A 19,856-nucleotide genomic window follows, 5' to 3' on the forward strand; every position below is an offset into this window, starting at 1 on the left:
ATATTACAATTTACGTTTATTTTACCTCTTACTTTGTCTATACTGTTTAATCGATATTCTACTGTTACTCTAAGTTACATACAAAAATAATTTAACAATTAGTGCTTATTTAACTTTTTTTAAATATTAATATATCCTTAACATAATTTCAAACAATATTTTCAAAATGGATGTCTTAAAAATATTTTATAATGCCACCTGCTGAAGTGAAATTAATATGAAATACGAATATCATGAAAAATGGTAATTCTCATACAAATTCATGCATTCCAGCCGTTTTTTTCTTTCATCTTTTTTTTTTATTATTTATTCTTTACAAGTTAGCCCTTGATTACAATCTCACCTGAAGGTAAGTGATGATGTAATCTAAGATGGAACCTTGTTAGGCTAACTTGTTAGGAGGAGGATGAAAATCCACACTCCTTTCGGTTCCTACACGACATCGTACCGGAACGCTAAAATGCTTGGCGGTACGTCTTTGTCGGTAGGATGGTAACTAGCCACGGCCGAAGCCTCCCACCACCTAGACCTAGACCAATTAAGAAAAACCTCAATCGGCCTAGCCGGGGATCGAACACAGGACCTCTGTCAATAAATCCACCGCGCATACCACTGCGCCACGGAGGCCGTCAAAAACTTACGAATTCAACTTACGAATCTAAAATTTTGAAACAGCATTGTATTTTCATTAAATAAGACAGCTCTAGCTACAAGCATACCTTAAATACTTATTACTTTTACAATAACGCCGTAAGGTAAAGAAATGTATGAATTGTTTAAATATTGAAATTTGAAAAGCATTTATTAAAAATCTGTATTCGTCACACCTGCGCCATATTGAAATCACTTTTTTACGCTCGAGTTTTATCACGAGGCGCATTCAGGCGTCAGCAGTAAAGGCGAAATTACACCTCTGGAATGAAACACAAAACCTCACGTTTATTTGCATAAGATATCGCACATCCCGTCCAGAATATTAATGTTTTCACGAGTTTTCTTTCTTAAATATACTTTTTATATCTTTTGTTTGGGGAATTTTCTTTATTTTGCATGTAACTTATTTTTTTTGGGACTAAATCTAAAAATGGTCTTATTCACATTAATAAACACTTTCGATTTTCGATTTAAATGTTGTATGTAATGATAGGTATGCCTTTTCAGACGAAATTTCCGACACCCATTGACAAGAGACTATTATATATATTAGTAGTTCAGAGTGTATTTATACATTATATAAGTATTTATATGTAGTATATAATAATTGTATATTAATATTATAATATCAACTATCTTAGCACCCATAACACAAGCTACTCTGTATGCTATGTTATGCTTGTTTGGGGCTAGATAGTGATGTGTATTGTTTAAGTATATTTATAAAAAAAAAGAAAAGAAAAAAGAAAGAGTATAAATGTGAATACTATATATATATATATCATCCGGTATCCATTGAACATCTACAAATATATTATTTCCAAAGTTAACAGTACCGTACGGTAATAGTGACATCATTGAACGGAAAAACGATTTCCAGTTTAGTCGTTCACCCTATAATAGGATGCATAAATCACAATAAAACTCACAGCAGAGCGGCGCCATTCCTTCTAATTTATAGGTCTAACGTACCCAGGGAGTACTTTTCCACTATAGTGGATATACGAGTCAGTGCACTCACAGTCTGTTCGCAGAACTAATCAACTAATAAAGTCAAGGACCTCAGCTCTGAATACGTTTTTTTCTTGTTCTGGCTTTATATCCATGCGCCGGTCGTAAATCCTTCATTGTTTTACAATGTTCTTGAGTTTAATTTCTTTTTGGTACTTTTTATAGTTCATAGCAGTCGGTTATAAAACATCAGGTGGTTTAATGTAAGCATTGCATATTAAATAGGTTAAATTATTGCATGTACGAGTAACAATGTGGAGTAATCATTAAAAAACTAGTTTTTTTTTGGCTACCGCACCTGCAAAACTATTCGCTAACATGGTGTATATTAGCCGCTAATACATTTTTCGGTACTCCATAAAGTCAATTGTAAAATGAAAATCACCGACCGACAGATCGAACCGTTTATCAAATTTGGGATTGGACTTGGTTGGACCAACACCCCCAACTTCAGGCTGTTTGAGATTTTGTTTCGAAAGAAAGATTATCATATATATATTTTTATGCTTTACAGGTTAGCCCTTAACTATAATCTCCCTGATGATAAGTGACGACGCAATCTAAGATGGAATCTGGAAACTAAATCGCTTGGTACGTCTTTAACGGTAGGGTGAAAACTTCAATTGGCCCAGCCGGGGATTGAGGACTAGGACCTGCGTCTTGTAAATTTACCGTACATACCACTGCACCACGGAGGCCAAAATAAATCAGTTTTTGAATTGTATTGTCTTGTACTTATATTATAAAGTTATTAAAACTTTTAACAATTCACAAGTATAACTGACAAACGTGTCTAATAAATAGATATGATTTTTTTTTTAATTTCAAGTCAAACAAATGGAGTTCTCAATATATGCTTATTAAAATATAAATTCTGCGCTCGAACAAAAAGCTCTATTTTGAACTTCATCCTCCTCTACAATACTTTTGTTCTGATTGTTGGTTCTAAATTTCAAGGAATTCCGAACAATATTTCACTCCGCATTCTATTTGAAAACTAAAATTGCAATTTGCAACAAGGCTACTGCCAGGAGCGTGACAGCGCTAATAAAAACTTGGCACCGTACACCTTAACTTTTACTTTGAATATTCATAACGCAAATTCACTCGGAAGTTTTTGGTGAGAAATTATGATAATAATTTCGTAGTAACTCCAACACTCTTCCCGAGATTTTAAAACTGCACAAGTTTTGCAGAGTAAGTTACTAGCATAATCCGAACTTTCAGATAAAGCTTCTCTAAATTTGTTCATAATATCACACTTTCAAATTTCAAGTTGGTATATTTTAATTATATAATTAATTAATAAATTTATAGGGGTGTGGATTTTCATCCTCCTCCTAACAAGTTAGCCCGCTTCCAACTTAGATTGCATCATCACTTACCATCAGGTGAGATCGTAATCAAGGGCTAACTTGTAAAGAATAAAAAAATAATAATAATTTAATAAAAAAATATTAATTAATTAATTAACAATTCAAACAGTACAGTAATTTAAATTGTAATGCAAATACGAGTATGAAGACATTGCTGTACGGGTGTCAATCTTTGCCTGTTGGTATACACTTAAAAAATATTGTATTTCTTAATATAATTTTGGTGCCACTCGAATTACATTATTGATTTAATTACAAATTTATATTTTAGCTATGTATTTTTAGCAGAATCACTGACTCGAGCTCTGATATGGATATGGACAAACTCTCCCGGGTATATTGGAAAGTGATACAACCATTAAACTTTTACCTTCTTTGGCTGGTGGGAGGCTTCGGCCGTGGCTAGTTACCACCGACAAAGACGTACCGCCAAGTGATTTAGCGTTCCGGTACGATGTCGTGTAGAAACCGAAAGGAGTGTGCATTTTCATCGTCCTCCTAACAAGTAAGCCCGCTTCCATCTTAGACTGCATCATCACTTACCATCAGGTGAGATTGTATTCAAGGGCTTACTTGTAAAGAATAAAAACAAAAAAAAAACCTTCTAAGTCGCGGAAATTGTACTAGTATTTAATTTTGTTAGATTCCTATTGCATGAGATTAGATAAAGTAGAGTATAAAACGTGCATAACTTGGCATTAAAGCACTCTTCTCTCTATAATAAAACTCACTTCGTTCGTTTTATAAAATGCAACTTGTGTTTTAATGAACGATATTCAATTTTATCTATACTAATATTATAGAGGTAAAGTTTGTAAATTTGTCACATTCTTTAAATGGGGTAATCTTCGGAACTACTGGCCCGATTTCAACAATTCTTTCACCAGTAGAATGCTACATTATAGGGGAGTGCTATAGGCTATATTATATAGGTATTATATATATTAGCCGAGTTATCACAGTTTTTGTCGTACAGGTCCGACCGAAAATCCTCTTAAACAGACTTATTCGCAAGCGCTGCCTTAACTATTGTGTAAAATTTAAATTAATGTATAAAAACTTTATGTATCTTTAAAAGTTCTACAAAAAAGTCCGCGACACCATACATCTATCTTCTATATATTAGCAGATATAGTACCTTTTGTGTTTTAAAAATTATTAATTTTATATACTTTAGTTTACGTCACTATTTATACAACTAAACTTTAATCCTTATTAAAATAAATTATTTAATAATCACAAGGATATTATGGAGATAAGATTTGCCCTTTACATTATGTTAATTACTTAAATAGTTTCGGAGATAATACAGAATTTCTAAAAGACGCAGAAATTCCGCTATATGACTAGGGTAGGGTAGGGTAGGGGTAGGGTAGGGTAGGGGTAGTAGTAAAGTTGACATCGAATTTTACGCGGACGAAGTCGCGGGCGTCCGCTAGTTATTTTATAACTTACTTATATACTTACAGGAATCGGTTTAAACTATGTCAAACATAAAGTTGACCCAGCCGCTCCAGACAATAAATAGCCCGGACAAACACACAGACAAATATACTCAGAGGCACAATTATCCGCCCACTATAATATGACGCGATGCAAGTGGGCGGATAATTGTGCCTCTGAGTATATTTAAAAGTAGTTAATGTGTGATTTGGTATCGTGTAACCAACTGTAAGCTCTTGAATAATTTGCTTTAGGAATTCTATTTTCAAAACGACCGACATTTCAATTTAATTTAAATATTTTCTTAGTGGACGCCCACAACTTGGTTCGCGTATAATCTGTTAATTTTTTAATTAATTTTTGAAGATTAAATTAATGTTAATTAATTTATTCGGGGAAAAATGTAGCGTTTTGCTCCAAGGTTCAACTTGTCTCTATACCAAATTTAATTTAAATCGGTTCAGTGGTTTAGCCGTAAAAAAGTAACAGACAGACAGCAAGAAGGTAAGAGTCCGGCACTACCCAACATGGGTGTCCATGAGGATTTTCCCCCCTACGAAAAAAAAAAAAAAAAAAAAAAGACAGCAAGACTTACTTTCGCATTTATAATATTTATATAGATGTATTGTGTATTTGAACTAAACAAAACTATTTGAAAGCAATAGACTAATGATTTTAAACTAATTTCGTGGCTGTTATTTACGAATATTATTTAAACGGGTACATACCAGAGTCCCGTCGTGACCACGATCCATGCAACTGGGTCGAAATATCGACATTAAAAATCTCGTCGTTTTATCGTGGTATGCAATAGAGTTTCAAATACACGGGATAACATCATCACTCGGTACCATAAAATATTCGGGACGCTATTTACGGCCGTTACGTAAAACCTTTTCATTATTACTATCATTGTCTGATTACAATGGGATATTACTCGTAACTTGGTAGGAGCGGCGTAAATAAGAGCAATATATTTTGTATTGTTAGAGAATTGAGTTCCGCTACGTAGAATGTAGACCTCTGATGGTTTATGGTTAAGTTATTAGTTCAAATAACAACTTAACTTGATGGACCTGCCAATGCATAGCTTTAAGCAATGTGTTAAAAATAGCCCTTGACTACAATCTCACCTGATGGTAAGTGATGATGCAGTCTAAGATGGAAGCGGGCTAACTTGTTAGGAGGAGGATAGAAAAAGAAAGAAAGAAAATAAATTTATTAAAATCTAAAAGTTATAGACAGTCAGTACCCTATCCTTATGACAGCATGTCTGTCTGTAACCCTTAAAAAGAAAGGGTGTACAGCTCAGCATATGCTATAGGATGAAATCCACACCCCTTTTCGGTTTCTACACGACATCGTACCGGAACGCTAAATCGCTTGGCGGTACGTCTTTTTAGTAGGGTTTGTCAGGGTAACTAGCCACGGCCGAAGCCTCCCACCAGCCAGACCTGGACCAAATAAAGAAAATCTCAATCGGCTCAGCCGTGGATCGAACCCAGGACCTCCGTTTTGTAAATCCACTGCACATACCACTGCGCCACGGGGGCCGTCAAATTGCTAAATGTATGCTAAAGTTATATTCATTCAAATTGAAAAACGGGCTCGGCTTGGACACGACTGGTTCACAGAATATTCAAAAGCGGGACCGGAACAAAAGATGCTGGGAAGGAAGATTTACGGACAGTTTGCAACGCAATGATATGTCACGTAAATTCGAGTACCTTTAGAAATGTGTGCTTTTGAATACTTTCGTGTGGATTTTTGGTAGAAGTAAAAATTAAATATGGATAAAACGGAACTAACAGAACTATCATAGAGGCGAAGATTCTGTAAGTATACCTCAACCAGTTTTATTATAATGATGGGTAGGTAGGTACTAGGGTACACTTGTGACTGTTTCCGTGAAATTCAATTTTTCTTAAATTCTTTTTTTTTTTTTTTTGTTTTTTTTTTCTTTACAAGTTAGCCCTTGACTACAATCTCACCTGATGGTAAGTGATGATGCAGTCTAAGATGGAAGCGGGCTAACTTGTTAGGAGGAGGATGAAAATCCGCACCCCTTTCGGTTTCTACACGGCATCGTACCGGAACGCTAAATCGCTTGGCGGTACATCTTTGCCGGTAGGGTGGTAACTAGCCACGGCCAAAGCCTCCCACCAACCAGACCTGGACAAATTAAGAAAATCTCAGTCTGCCCAGCCGGGGATCGAACCCAGGACCTCCGTCTTGTAAATCCACCGCGCATATTACTGCGCCACGAAGGTCGTCATAAATTCTGCGAAAACCATGGATTTTTCCGGGCAAAAAAGAAAGGAAATGGTAAGAAAGCTAAAGGTATATCATCTATCTCCACTTAAAACTTAACTTAAATTGGTGTGGTATTAGCAGACTGACAAACATATACAAAGACACACCCACAAACCTAACCTAAATAAATAAACTTATATTTATGCCAGAGAATTAGTATTGCCATACAACGTGCCTTCTGGGCACTTTACCAATGAACATCGATGAATTCTGCGACGCTGAGTCTATAAATATAATTTAAATTTAATATATTTCCCTTTTTATTTTTTATAATATGTAGCTTAATATATGTAGCTACGTAGTTTTTATATTATTGTAAAATAAATTACAATATTGGTGTTATTTAGACTGGCACAGGAACACTACACCGATATGAGTACTATTTTTTCACCCAACCCAATAGAAGAGTAAGTAGAAATCTATCGCCAATAAACAGAGAAATACATGCAGCGCATGCAAGGAACACGTCCATAAAATAACCAGTATAATCATATAAAAGCTGAAGTGGTGGTGGGCGGGCCACATAGTTCGAAGAACTGATGGACGTTGGGGTCCCAAGGTGCTGGAATGGCGACCCCGCACTACAAAGCGCAATGTTGGTAGCCCCTCCCCACCAGGTGGCCTGAGACATCAAGCGAGTCGCAGGGTTCGCTGGATGCAGGTGGCTCAGTATCGTGATGTTTGGAAGTCCCTACAAAAGCCCTATGTCCTGCAGTGGACGTCCATCGGCTGATATGATGAATCATCTAGATCAAACTGGTTATTTTTACACGATTAATGTAAAACTTCTTTAGCTCTCCTTAACAACATGTGTTCGCCTCACCCGATTACGCTTTTCGTAACGCATTCACCAGCTTACTCCCCAAGTCAAGCGTAAAGATTTACTTTAAAAGTGCCGCCTATCTTTCAAGCAGTATAACGCCTTAATGCTATTTCACCGACTATGGTTAAACCTCTTATAACTAAGCACAACAATGCTGCTAAGCGGAAGAGAGCAAAAGGGTAGGACTTCCCTAGACGAGGATTGTCACAAACAATTCTACAACTGCCTAAAAGGTTCCTTCCAGTCCGACGGATAACGTGCAAAATGTCCAAAGTAAACAAGGAGACCTTACTTCAGCCGGTCAAATAAACACTATTAACTTGAAGGTTAATCGCATGTTATCAAAGGCTCTATTGTGCTTTGAAAGGCTAACGAGGCCTTTTAGGAGAGTGTTTGGGCAGTCAGTCCTGAATGTTACCAACAACGAACTAATGGGCAAACAACTAAAGCTTGCGCCACCTAAATAAGTTTATTCAATTAATTATGTGGATTTGTTTGATTCAGTCACGCGGGTTTTAGCATTTCGCCTAAGGGTGATGTCACTAAGTTATACTTAATTCAATGGAAAAGCGTAAAACATTTGTATGATTTTAAAATACGTTTGTTTGAGTAACTTAAATAACTTTATTGTTATTGTGTTATTAACTTACTTTAAAAGCGTTTAATAGCTTTCATTTAGTTACGTAAGTTTTGATATTTCACGTGGATCGCGTTATTGGAATTATTTTAGTTCTACGATCATAGTAAGTATTTATTTCATCCAAAAAATGTATTTATCCATTTCATTGGGATATTGAAATGTAATAGTTAAAATCTAGCACTTCAACCCAGGACCTCGTGATCCGAAATCTCAGAGACTGACAACTGAGAGCCTCAATAGCTCAACGGTAAGAGCGGTCGGACTCATCACCGAGGGGCGGTGGTTCGATCCCCGCCCCGTTGGTCTATTGGATCCACTCCTAATACTGTCTTTCTCGACTAGTTGGAGGGGAATGGGAATATTGGTCTTATTTAAAAGGTATGGAAATCTATACTAATATTATAAAGCGGAAGAGTTTGTTTGTTTGTTTGTTTGTTTGTTTGTTTGTTTGTTTGATTGAACGCGCTAATCTCGGGAACTACTGGTCCGATTTGAAAAATACTTTCACTGATAGATAGCCCATTTATCGAGGAAGGCTATAGGCTATATTTTGTTTTCAAAAAAATTAGGGATCCTTCCTGAAACTCCAATAATGTAACCCAAGGTGAACATGGCGTGTGTTCGCGCCTTCCCAAAAGTCTGCTAATGCCCTCAAGCATTGTCATTGCTATTCAAAAGGCCAAGGGGTTGCAAATACAGCAGCGTCATTCACTCGACCGTGAAATGACCTCACTCTCAACCAACATGCGCACGAGACGGTTGTAGCTTGCCAATTTGTCATCGGACCTAACCTTACTTACAATAAACCTTTTCAACCTTCTCCAAGTTTTTCTTTACCAGCGTGCGCTGCAAAAACTATTGATGTTAGTATAAAATAATGTACAACAACTTTGTAAAACACATCATTTTCTACAAAAAATGTCGCGACAGCATATATCTATCTATCTATCTATACTATAATAAAATAGTAGAAATCGAGTGTCTGTACTTTGACCAAATTTAACTAAAATCAAGTTAGGGCGATTAGAAATGAGCAATAGAATACAAAAATATTTTTTTTTTATTTTCTTGCCTGTCTGTCTGTCTGTCTGTCTATCTGTCTGTCTGTCTGTCTGTCTGTCTGTCTGTCTGTCTGTCTGTCTGTCTGTTCTTCTGTCTGTATGTTCGCGCTATTCTTTGGTTCTGCTGAACGGATTTTGACGTGGATTTACGATTAAGACACATACAAATAGATTAAGCAAAGTTCAGGGCAACATATAGGCTTTGTTTCATTAAAATCGGACAGATAGAAAAAAAGTTATCTTGAAAAAACCGGATTGCTCAAATTGAAATTGTTATTTGGAGAAACGAGTTTTCCACTAAAACTGTGTAATATCGATATTGAGGCACATATTCTATACTCAACTGACCAATTTGTTTGTTTATTTGGTTGAACGCGCGAAACTAATCTCAGGAACTACTTAAAAGTTCAAGTTCAAACTGAATAATCCTTTTTGTGTTTAAATAGTCACAATGTCTACTTTTTTATCGTATAATGTTATACAAGATTTATTACTATAAAAAGAGCACGAATTTGGCGCAATCTATACTTTATACTTATAATAAAACTGTAACAGGTCAAAATACAGAACTTTTTGATTAATTAAAAAAAAAATATCATTATACAATCGATACTGAATTCAAAAACATTTTTTTTCGATTATTTGTCTGTCTGTCTGTCCCTATTTTTTGTTGACCGAGCATCACACTGAAACTACTGAATGAATTCAAATGAAACTTAGCACGGTTTGAGAACATAATACGGAGCATGTTATAGAATACTTTTTATAGCGAAAATAAAATCAGAAGGGGGTGAAATAGGGGTTGAAAGTTTGTACGAAAAGTCCTCCTCTTTTCCTGGTCAATTTACCCAAGCACAAAAAACGCGCTTTAAACTTTATTATAGACTTTATTATAGGCCTTCGGCCGGGAGTTTATGATACAGCCTTTGACCGTGACTACGGCTGGGCATTTTGCCCAAGCACAAAAAAAGGAACGCGCGGCCTTCGGCCGGGAGTTTATGATACAGCCTTCGACCGTGACTACGGCTGGGTATTTTATCCAAATAAAAAAAAGCGCGACATTCGGCCGGGAGTTTGTGATACAGCCTCCGACAGTGACTACGGCTGGGCATTTTAGCCAAGCACAAAAAATGGAACCCGCGGCCTTCGGCCGCGCACTGTATTGTAGCCCGGCCTTCGGCCGGGAGTTTATGATACAGCCTTCGACCGTGACTACGGCTGGGCATTTTACCCAAGCACAAAAAACGGAATGCACGGCCTTTGGCCGCGCACTGTATTGTAGTCCGGCCTTCGGCCGGGAGCTTATGATACAGCCTTTGACCGTGACTACGGCTGGGTATTTTATCCAAAGAAAAAAAAGCGCGGCCTTCGGCCGGGGGTTTGTAATATGGCCTTTGATCGTGGCTACGGCTGGGAATTTTACCGATGCACAAAAAACGGAACGCGCGGCCTTCGGTCGCGCACTGTATTGTGACCCGGCCTTCGGCCGGGAGTTTGTGATACAGCCTCCGACCGTGACTACGGCTGGGCATTTTACCCAAGCACAAAAAATGGAACCCGCGGCCTTCGGCCGCGCACTGTATTGTAGCCCGGCCTTCGGCCGGGAGTTTATGATACAGCCTTCGACCGTGACTACGGCTGGGCATTTTACCCAAGAACAAAAAACGGAACGCGCGGCCATCGGCCACGCACTGTATTGTGGCCTGGCCTTTGGCCAGGAGTTTATGATAAAGCCTACGGCTGGGCATTTTACCCAAGCACAAAAAACGGAACGCGGGGCAGAATCCGGGGGTTTGTGATAGGGTCTTCGACCGTGGCTACGGCTGGGCATTTTACGCAGACACAATTAATTGCACGCCGGCCGTCGGCCGGGGGTTGGATAGGGCCTCCTACGAGGGCTACGACTGGGCATTTTAACCAAGCACAAAAAACGCGCACTTTATTGTACACCGGCCGGGGGTTGTGATTTTGTAATTTTTATATATAAAACATACGAAAATAGAATAAATAGAAGGGGCGACGGGGTCGAAAATGTACATCGATTTTCACGCGGACGAAGTCGCGGGCGTCTGCTAGTATTCTTTATAAGAAAATGGACCGGAAGCAGAATTAAAACACAGAACAACTTAAGACACAATATAATTTAATAATTCGACACAATATAATTATTAATTCAAATCCTTGCACAAGAGAGTACGTTAAGCCTGGTCCCAGACATTGTCATTAACATCTGATTGTGGTCGTTGAAAATCATTATACGATTAAGCCCGCTAACCCGCAGTGAAGCAGCGTGGTGCGTCTAAGCTCCATATCCCCTCTCCTATAAGGAGTAAGGCCTGAAAGTCTTTTAGTGGACTGTTGAAATTGGCTGATAATTATGGTACTTTTAATACCTATTGTGGTAGTAGCATTGTGATGGGTGGCATAATTTTGAAATAAACGCATTTTTCTTTCTTTCTTTTTTTCAAGTATCTATACTAATATTATAAAGCTGAAGAGTTTGTTCGTTTGTTTGATTGAACGCGCTCATCTCTGGAACTACTAGCCTGATTTAAAAAATTCTTTCAGTGATAGATAGCCCATTTATCGAGTAAGGCTATATATTATCCCCTTATTCTTACGAAAACGGGAATCACGCGGGTGAAAGCGCGCGGCGTCAGCGTAGTAAAATATATTTGTTGTAAAATGTGTAAATTGAAAGTATACTTAATAATATACTTTCATCTTACATGCCAAAAATAATAAACGGTAATTTAATTTTCAAAATAAGATAAAGACCTATACAAAAAAACAAGTTTAATTAAGCTAAGACGTACGTTTTAGGTAAACCCCTTTATACACACAACAAAAGGAGAAACCGAATCTTATATTGGAGATCTTCGCTTTTATCCGACGTATTTGAATTCAACTTTCGTAACAAAGACAGGATTACAGCTCTTGAAACACAACATCTTGTGTATATTTGCATAAGTTATTTGCGAACGCGCACTCGGCATATTGCCGTGAATGTTTAATACCTTCGTTGTGGACTGTGAGCTTGTCATAGCCAGATACACCTCATTTAACCCATAACCTGAAACTTTTTAGTAATGTCATTATCAACTCATATTCGGCTCACTGAGTCCCTTCTCAGAATGAGATGGGTTAGGCTTTAGGCCACGCTGGCCAAATGCGGAGGATTTCTGAGAGGAGACTCGTGCTCAATAGTGAACCGAATATGGGTTGTTAATGACGAATATAAAAAGAAAATGAAGTGAATCACTTAGCTTAGGATATCTAGCGAATGTTTGCCACAAAGCTAAGGAACTGGAAATTAGAAATATGATGACAAGATAGAAACAATCAAAAAATTACTGTATCTACTTGGACAAGTGAGGATATGGGCTCTTGAAATCTGATACTCTGAACTTGATCGTACCTTTAATTTTAAGTTTTCAAACAATCATTATCACCATTATCTAAAAATATTATTACCCGACGTTTCGAAAGTTCTTGTAAACTGAGTCTAATTGAAATAAATGAACAGTGACTTTTGATTGATATCTTCCAAAGACACCATGATCGAAATTCCATTAGCCCTCATTCACACGAGTGTTTTTTTTTTAACAAAGCGTTCAAATATAGTATGAAGCTAAACAAAGGTCTATTTCCAACGCCCATAATTGAAAATGCAATACTGCTAGAAACAAAAAACGTCGTGTTTTAAAAACGTTCTCGTGTGATTATATACTTGGGAATGCATTTGTTGTTTTGAACGCTTTTTTAACGTCAGTTAAAAAAACTCTCGTGCGAATGCCTCGATAGCTCAACGGCAAGAGCGGTTGGCCCATCACCGAGGGGTGGTGGTTCGGTCCCCGCCCCGTTGGTCTATTGTTGTACCCACTCCTGGCACAGTCTTTCCCGACTAGTTGGAGGGGAATGGTAATATTGGTCATATTATAAAAAATATGGCAAATACTCTTATTATTTACCGTACTTAGGTAGGCTATAGTAGGCATAGGCTAACAAACTTGCAGCCTTCATTAAATGAGGTATTGAGGTGGTCTGGCTATCGCAGGCTTTCGTTCTATTGCCTCCACCGCCGAAAATATTTCTTTGTGGCATTTAGAACACTATTCAGTGAACGTCGGTTGAATAGCGAATACAACATTCGGTTATACAAGCGTACTCGTACCAACGAATATGTTGGTTACATTTGTTTGAAAAGCTTTTTTTGTATATAAGCTTTTAGTAAAATCACGGCCTCGCGTGCTTTTACGTAATAAAATGTGGTAGAACGTTTTCAATAAACGCAGGTGTCGGGTTATGCAAGTCATCCTTTTATAAAGTACTAGCAGACGCCCGCGACTTCGTCCGCGTGAAAATCGATGTACATTTTCGACCCCGTCGCCCCTTCTATTTATTCTATTTTCGTATGTTTTATATATAAAAATTACAAAATCACAACCCCCGGCCGGTGTACAATAAAGTGCGCGTTTTTTGTGCTTGGTTAAAATGCCCAGTCGTAGCCCTCGTAGGAGGCCCTATCCAACCCCCGGCCGACGGCCGGCGTGCAATTAATTGTGTCTGCGTAAAATGCCCAGCCGTAGCCACGGTCGAAGACCCTATCACAAACCCCCGGATTCTGCCCCGCGTTCCGTTTTTTGTGCTTGGGTAAAATGCCCAGCCGTAGGCTTTATCATAAACTCCTGGCCAAAGGCCAGGCCACAATACAGTGCGTGGCCGATGGCCGCGCGTTCCGTTTTTTGTTCTTGGGTAAAATGCCCAGCCGTAGTCACGGTCGAAGGCTGTATCATAAACTCCCGGCCGAAGGCCGGGCTACAATACAGTGCGCGGCCGAAGGCCGCGGGTTCCATTTTTTGTGCTTGGGTAAAATGCCCAGCCGTAGTCACGGTCGGAGGCTGTATCACAAACTCCCGGCCGAAGGCCGGGTCACAATACAGTGCGCGACCGAAGGCCGCGCGTTCCGTTTTTTGTGCATCGGTAAAATTCCCAGCCGTAGCCACGATCAAAGGCCATATTACAAACCCCCGGCCGAAGGCCGCGCTTTTTTTTCTTTGGATAAAATACCCAGCCGTAGTCACGGTCAAAGGCTGTATCATAAGCTCCCGGCCGAAGGCCGGACTACAATACAGTGCGCGGCCAAAGGCCGTGCATTCCGTTTTTTGTGCTTGGGTAAAATGCCCAGCCGTAGTCACGGTCGAAGGCTGTATCATAAACTCCCGGCCGAAGGCCGGGCTACAATACAGTGCGCGGCCGAAGGCCGCGGGTTCCATTTTTTGTGCTTGGCTAAAATGCCCAGCCGTAGTCACTGTCGGAGGCTGTATCACAAACTCCCGGCCGAATGTCGCGCTTTTTTTTATTTGGATAAAATACCCAGCCGTAGTCACGGTCGAAGGCTGTATCATAAACTCCCGGCCGAAGGCCGCGCGTTCCTTTTTTTGTGCTTGGGCAAAATGCCCAGCCGTAGTCACGGTCAAAGGCTGTATCATAAACTCCCGGCCGAAGGCCTATAATAAAGTCTATAATAAAGTTTAAAGCGCGTTTTTTGTGCTTGGGTAAATTGACCAGGAAAAGAGGAGGACTTTTCGTACAAACTTTCAACCCCTATTTCACCCCCTTCTGATTTTATTTTCGCTATAAAAAGTATTCTATAACATGCTCCGTATTATGTTCTCAAACCGTGCTAAGTTTCATTTGAATTCATTCAGTAGTTTCAGTGTGATGCTCGGTCAACAAAAAATAGGGACAGACAGACAGACAAATAATCGAAAAAAAATGTTTTTGAATTCAGTATCGATTGTATAATGATATTTTTTTTTTAATTAATCAAAAAGTTCTGTATTTTGACCTGTTACAGTTTTATTATAAGTATAAAGTATAGATTGCGCCAAATTCGTGCTCTTTTTATAGTAATAAATCTTGTATAACATTATACGATAAAAAAGTAGACATTGTGACTATTTAAACACAAAAAGGATTATTCAGTTTGAACTTGAACTTTTAAGTAGTTCCTGAGATTAGTTTCGCGCGTTCAACCAAATAAACAAACAAATTGGTCAGTTGAGTATAGAATATGTGCCTCAATATCGATATTACACAGTTTTAGTGGAAAACTCGTTTCTCCAAATAACAATTTCAATTTGAGCAATCCGGTTTTTTCAAGATAACTTTTTTTCTATCTGTCCGATTTTAATGAAACAAAGCCTATATGTTGCCCTGAACTTTGCTTAATCTATTTGTATGTGTCTTAATCGTAAATCCACGTCAAAATCCGTTCAGCAGAACCAAAGAATAGCGCGAACATACAGACAGAAGAACAGACAGACAGACAGACAGACAGACAGACAGACAGACAGACAGACAGATAGACAGACAGACAGACAGACAGGCAAGAAAATAAAAAAAAAATATTTTTGTATTCTATTGCTCATTTCTAATCGCCCTAACTTGATTTTAGTTAAATTTGGTCAAAGTACAGACACTCGATTTCTACTATTTTATTATAGTATAGATAGATAGATAGATATATGCTGTCGCGACATTTTTTGTAGAAAATGATGTGTTTTACAAAGTTGTTGTACATTATTTTATACTAACATCAATAGTTTTTGCAGCGCACGCTGGTAAAGAAAAACTTGGAGAAGGTTGAAAAGGTTTATTGTAAGTAAGGTTAGGTCCGATGACAAATTGGCAAGCTACAACCGTCTCGTGCGCATGTTGGTTGAGAGTGAGGTCATTTCACGGTCGAGTGAATGACGCTGCTGTATTTGCAACCCCTTGGCCTTTTGAATAGCAATGACAATGCTTGAGGGCATTAGCAGACTTTTGGGAAGGCGCGAACACACGCCATGTTCACCTTGGGTTACATTATTGGAGTTTCAGGAAGGATCCCTAATTTTTTTGAAAACAAAATATAGCCTATAGCCTTCCTCGATAAATGGGCTATCTATCAGTGAAAGTATTTTTCAAATCGGACCAGTAGTTCCCGAGATTAGCGCGTTCAATCAAACAAACAAACAAACAAACAAACAAACAAACTCTTCCGCTTTATAATATTAGTATAGATTAATTTTATGTGTGTATCGTGGTAACCGAGCTTCACTTGTTGTGATTTTTTTTTTATAATAGCAGACGCTCGCGACTTCGTTCCTGGTAGAGATTACTTATAGTAATAAGGCCGCCTTTGCATGCTAAGTTTAATTTATGTTTTTAATGTTTCAATTAATAATTGTATTTTTGTGTGCAATAAAGTATTTCTTGTTCATCTTCTTTGTCCGTGTGAAATGAAGTTTGTCACCAATCTCGCGGAAACCATGGATTTTTCTGTGACAAATGTAGCCTATATGTTGTTCAATAATTTCCTTCTATACCTTCCAGTGAAAGTCCGGAAAAGTAAATGGAAAAACAGACAGATAAGCTTCTCTGTTTGTCTGTCTGTCTGCTTGTTGCTGCCACAGACGTTACTCCAAAATGTTATGTGAACCTTAATTTTTCATCAGGGATTAAAAAGTAGTCCCGTTCCACGATACTAAATTAATTTTATCAAACCTTCAAGCTGTTTTGATCAATTGGAACGTTCCAATTGGTCAACAATCTTGAATGTTTAATACAATAATCAAGGTATTATTGACAAAACTTTTATGAACCTAAATAAAATTTTAGAAAATCAATTAAACTATTAAATAGATGCAGACGTTAATACAGTTTCATCACGAAACATGAACCCCACTCAGAGCCGATAAATAATCCTTCACGTATTTACGTTTCAATCAATCCAAAATGAGATGTTGATTTTGCAATGTTCAGTTTAGAAGGTTGTTTGTTGTTGCATGAATTCGTCGGTTTTTTCAAAAAAACCGACGAATCCATGCAACAAAAAACAACGGAAGTTTATTCCGTTGTTACCGGTCAAATCGAACTCGTAAAAACTCGTCGTCCAACTACATTGGTCATTTATCGGTCCGGTGTTTTGCAAGTTTGATTGTAAATCATAACACTAAAACGGGCCCCGCTGGTAAATCCTAAATCGAAACAAGATAAACTGGTCCGTCGCGTAAATCCGTATAAAACCGTAAAACGTTCGAAAATGATTTATAGTTGGACGGATCTGAGCCTTCGTACAAAAACAGATTATCGGAATCCCTGTTATTCCAGCAATCGATTTAGCGCACGGATTTGCGAACGTATAAATGCTCTATGTTTCTTTTTTCAATACACTTACATAACAAAATATACTGACTAATCCTAAGACTTTCTTGTGTGTTATGTAGTAATTGTGTAAAATTGTTGTGTGTTGTGGTTATAAAAAGAAAGAAAAGAACATACAATACAATAGATGTAAGGGGTTGGGCCAATAGTCCACATAGATTGGCAGATTTCACACACGCAGAGAATTAAGATAATTCTCTGGTATGCAGGTTTCCTCACGATGTTTTCCTTCACCGATTGAGACACGTGATATTTAATTTCTTAAAATGCACACAACTGAAAAGTTGGAGGTGCATGCCCCGGACCGGATTCGAAACCACACCCTCCGGAATCGGAGGCAGAGGTCATATCCACTGGGCTATTAATATGGGCTTATTATATTATAATCTTTTTATTCGTAAAAATTAAACTGAGTTTCATCATTTTTATTTTAACATAATATTACTCTGTCAAACAAAAAAATAATGTATGATGTAATAATATTAAATGTCGAAGTTAGTTAAGAGATAACAAACAAACAAAAAATTACGCTTCGAATTAAGAGCCTCTTTTAATTTTTTGAGTCAGTTAATAAATAAAGCATTAAGCAAGGTTTTCGGTTTTGAGGTTTGCTATTTTTGTCAAAGGCATTTTATACAAAACCGACTCCATATTTTCAAATGTTTCGTCCCTCGCGGGAATTTACGTGTGAATTTCATTTCTAAACCTGTGTATTACGGGTCCACCTGAAATATCCCTGTCATAAAGTATAAATACTCGCAAAAACCCGTTACATCCCAAAAAATATTGAGAATGTCGTTTTGTTTATTTTGCCCATCTATTGTGTGAATATTTTATCATATTGCGCAAGTGTTTTATTACAACGAACATATTGTTCTATATTTTTCTGTTTTGATAATTTGCTTTATAATTTTCATTTCTTACTACATTTCGAGAGAGAATATCTTAGCATTCCATGGATTCACCGTGCGGGTGCCGGGTCCATCGCGTGGTAGGGAGAAAAACTCCAAGCAGAGTCCTGAACTTGTGACTACAGGATGTAGGGTTAAGGAATTCCTTGACGATCAATCTACACTCCCCGTTCTCTGCTCGTGTTGTTCTCCCTGCCTAGCCAAAGTTTTAGTAGTACTTTCTTTCCAACGACTTATATTGTACCACAAGTACGTATATTGTACCGTAGGTACAATATACTGCTAGCCACTCATTATCCAATAAACTCACATGCCTGCAGCGCTAACAGCTTGACATCAGGTGAAAATGATCGTGTCTTGGTCGCGACCTGCATAAGGTTATGCATATCGCAACCAATACACGATCTGTTTTATCGGGCGTCAAGCAGTTAGCGCTGCAGGCATGTGGGCTTGTCGGATGGTGGGTGGCTAGCATAAGTCGTTGTTTCTTCCCGACTTAAAGAGCATATATTAAACTGTCAGATGGAATTACTATAAGATATAGTAAATTGTAGTTAGAATGTTATTAGGTATTAATTAATAGAGAGCCAAATATTATAATCATCGTAATTCTGCCAATGAGCAGTAAGCGCCATATTGAGTCTAAAAACTAATAATATATTCTTTTATAAGGAAACAGGCCTGTTAATTTAGAAAGCTTAGGTTAACTAAAGACCTCTTAAAGTTATTTAAGACGAGGCAAAGCTATTTTGAGTGCATTTTTTTTTTTTAGTTTTCAAAGTAGTAGAGTTACTACAAACAAAAATACTCGACGTTTCAGAAGTATTTATACGCTAAGCTAACTTGAAATTTAATTTACAGCAAATTATGTACTTAAGCGTCGTTTAGTTGTTAAAGTGAAAAATCCGAGTTAAAACAAAAGCTTACTTAACCTTATAAAAAAATAAAAATGAATATCATGTTCTGCGGAGAGCCCCGAGGCAACGCAACCAAGCAAAGTTTTCCAAGCTACGGCTGTCTGCCACAATCTGTTACAATTTCTTTTTCAAAGAAACATAACCGTTTTTTAACAAGTATTATAAAAATCCATGCTATATAAAAAGCTGTGATAGCCCAGTGGATATGACCTCTGCCTCCGATTCCGGAGGGTGTGAGTTCGAATCCGGTCCGGGGCCTGCACCTCCAACTTTTCAGTTGTGTGCATTTTAAGGATTTAAATATCATGTGTCTCAAACGGTGAAGGAAAACATCGTGAGGAAACCTGCACACCAGAGAATTTTCTTAATTCTCTAAGTGTGTAAAGTCTGCCAATCCGCATTGGGCCAGCGTGGTGGACTATTGGCCTAACCCCTCTCATTGTGAGAGGAGACTCGAGCTCAGCAGTGAGCCGAATATGGGTTGACAATGAATGTT

The sequence above is a fragment of the Bicyclus anynana genome, chromosome 10 (assembly GCF_947172395.1).
Source record: "Bicyclus anynana chromosome 10, ilBicAnyn1.1, whole genome shotgun sequence".
Taxonomy (NCBI): Eukaryota; Metazoa; Arthropoda; class Insecta; order Lepidoptera; family Nymphalidae; genus Bicyclus; species Bicyclus anynana.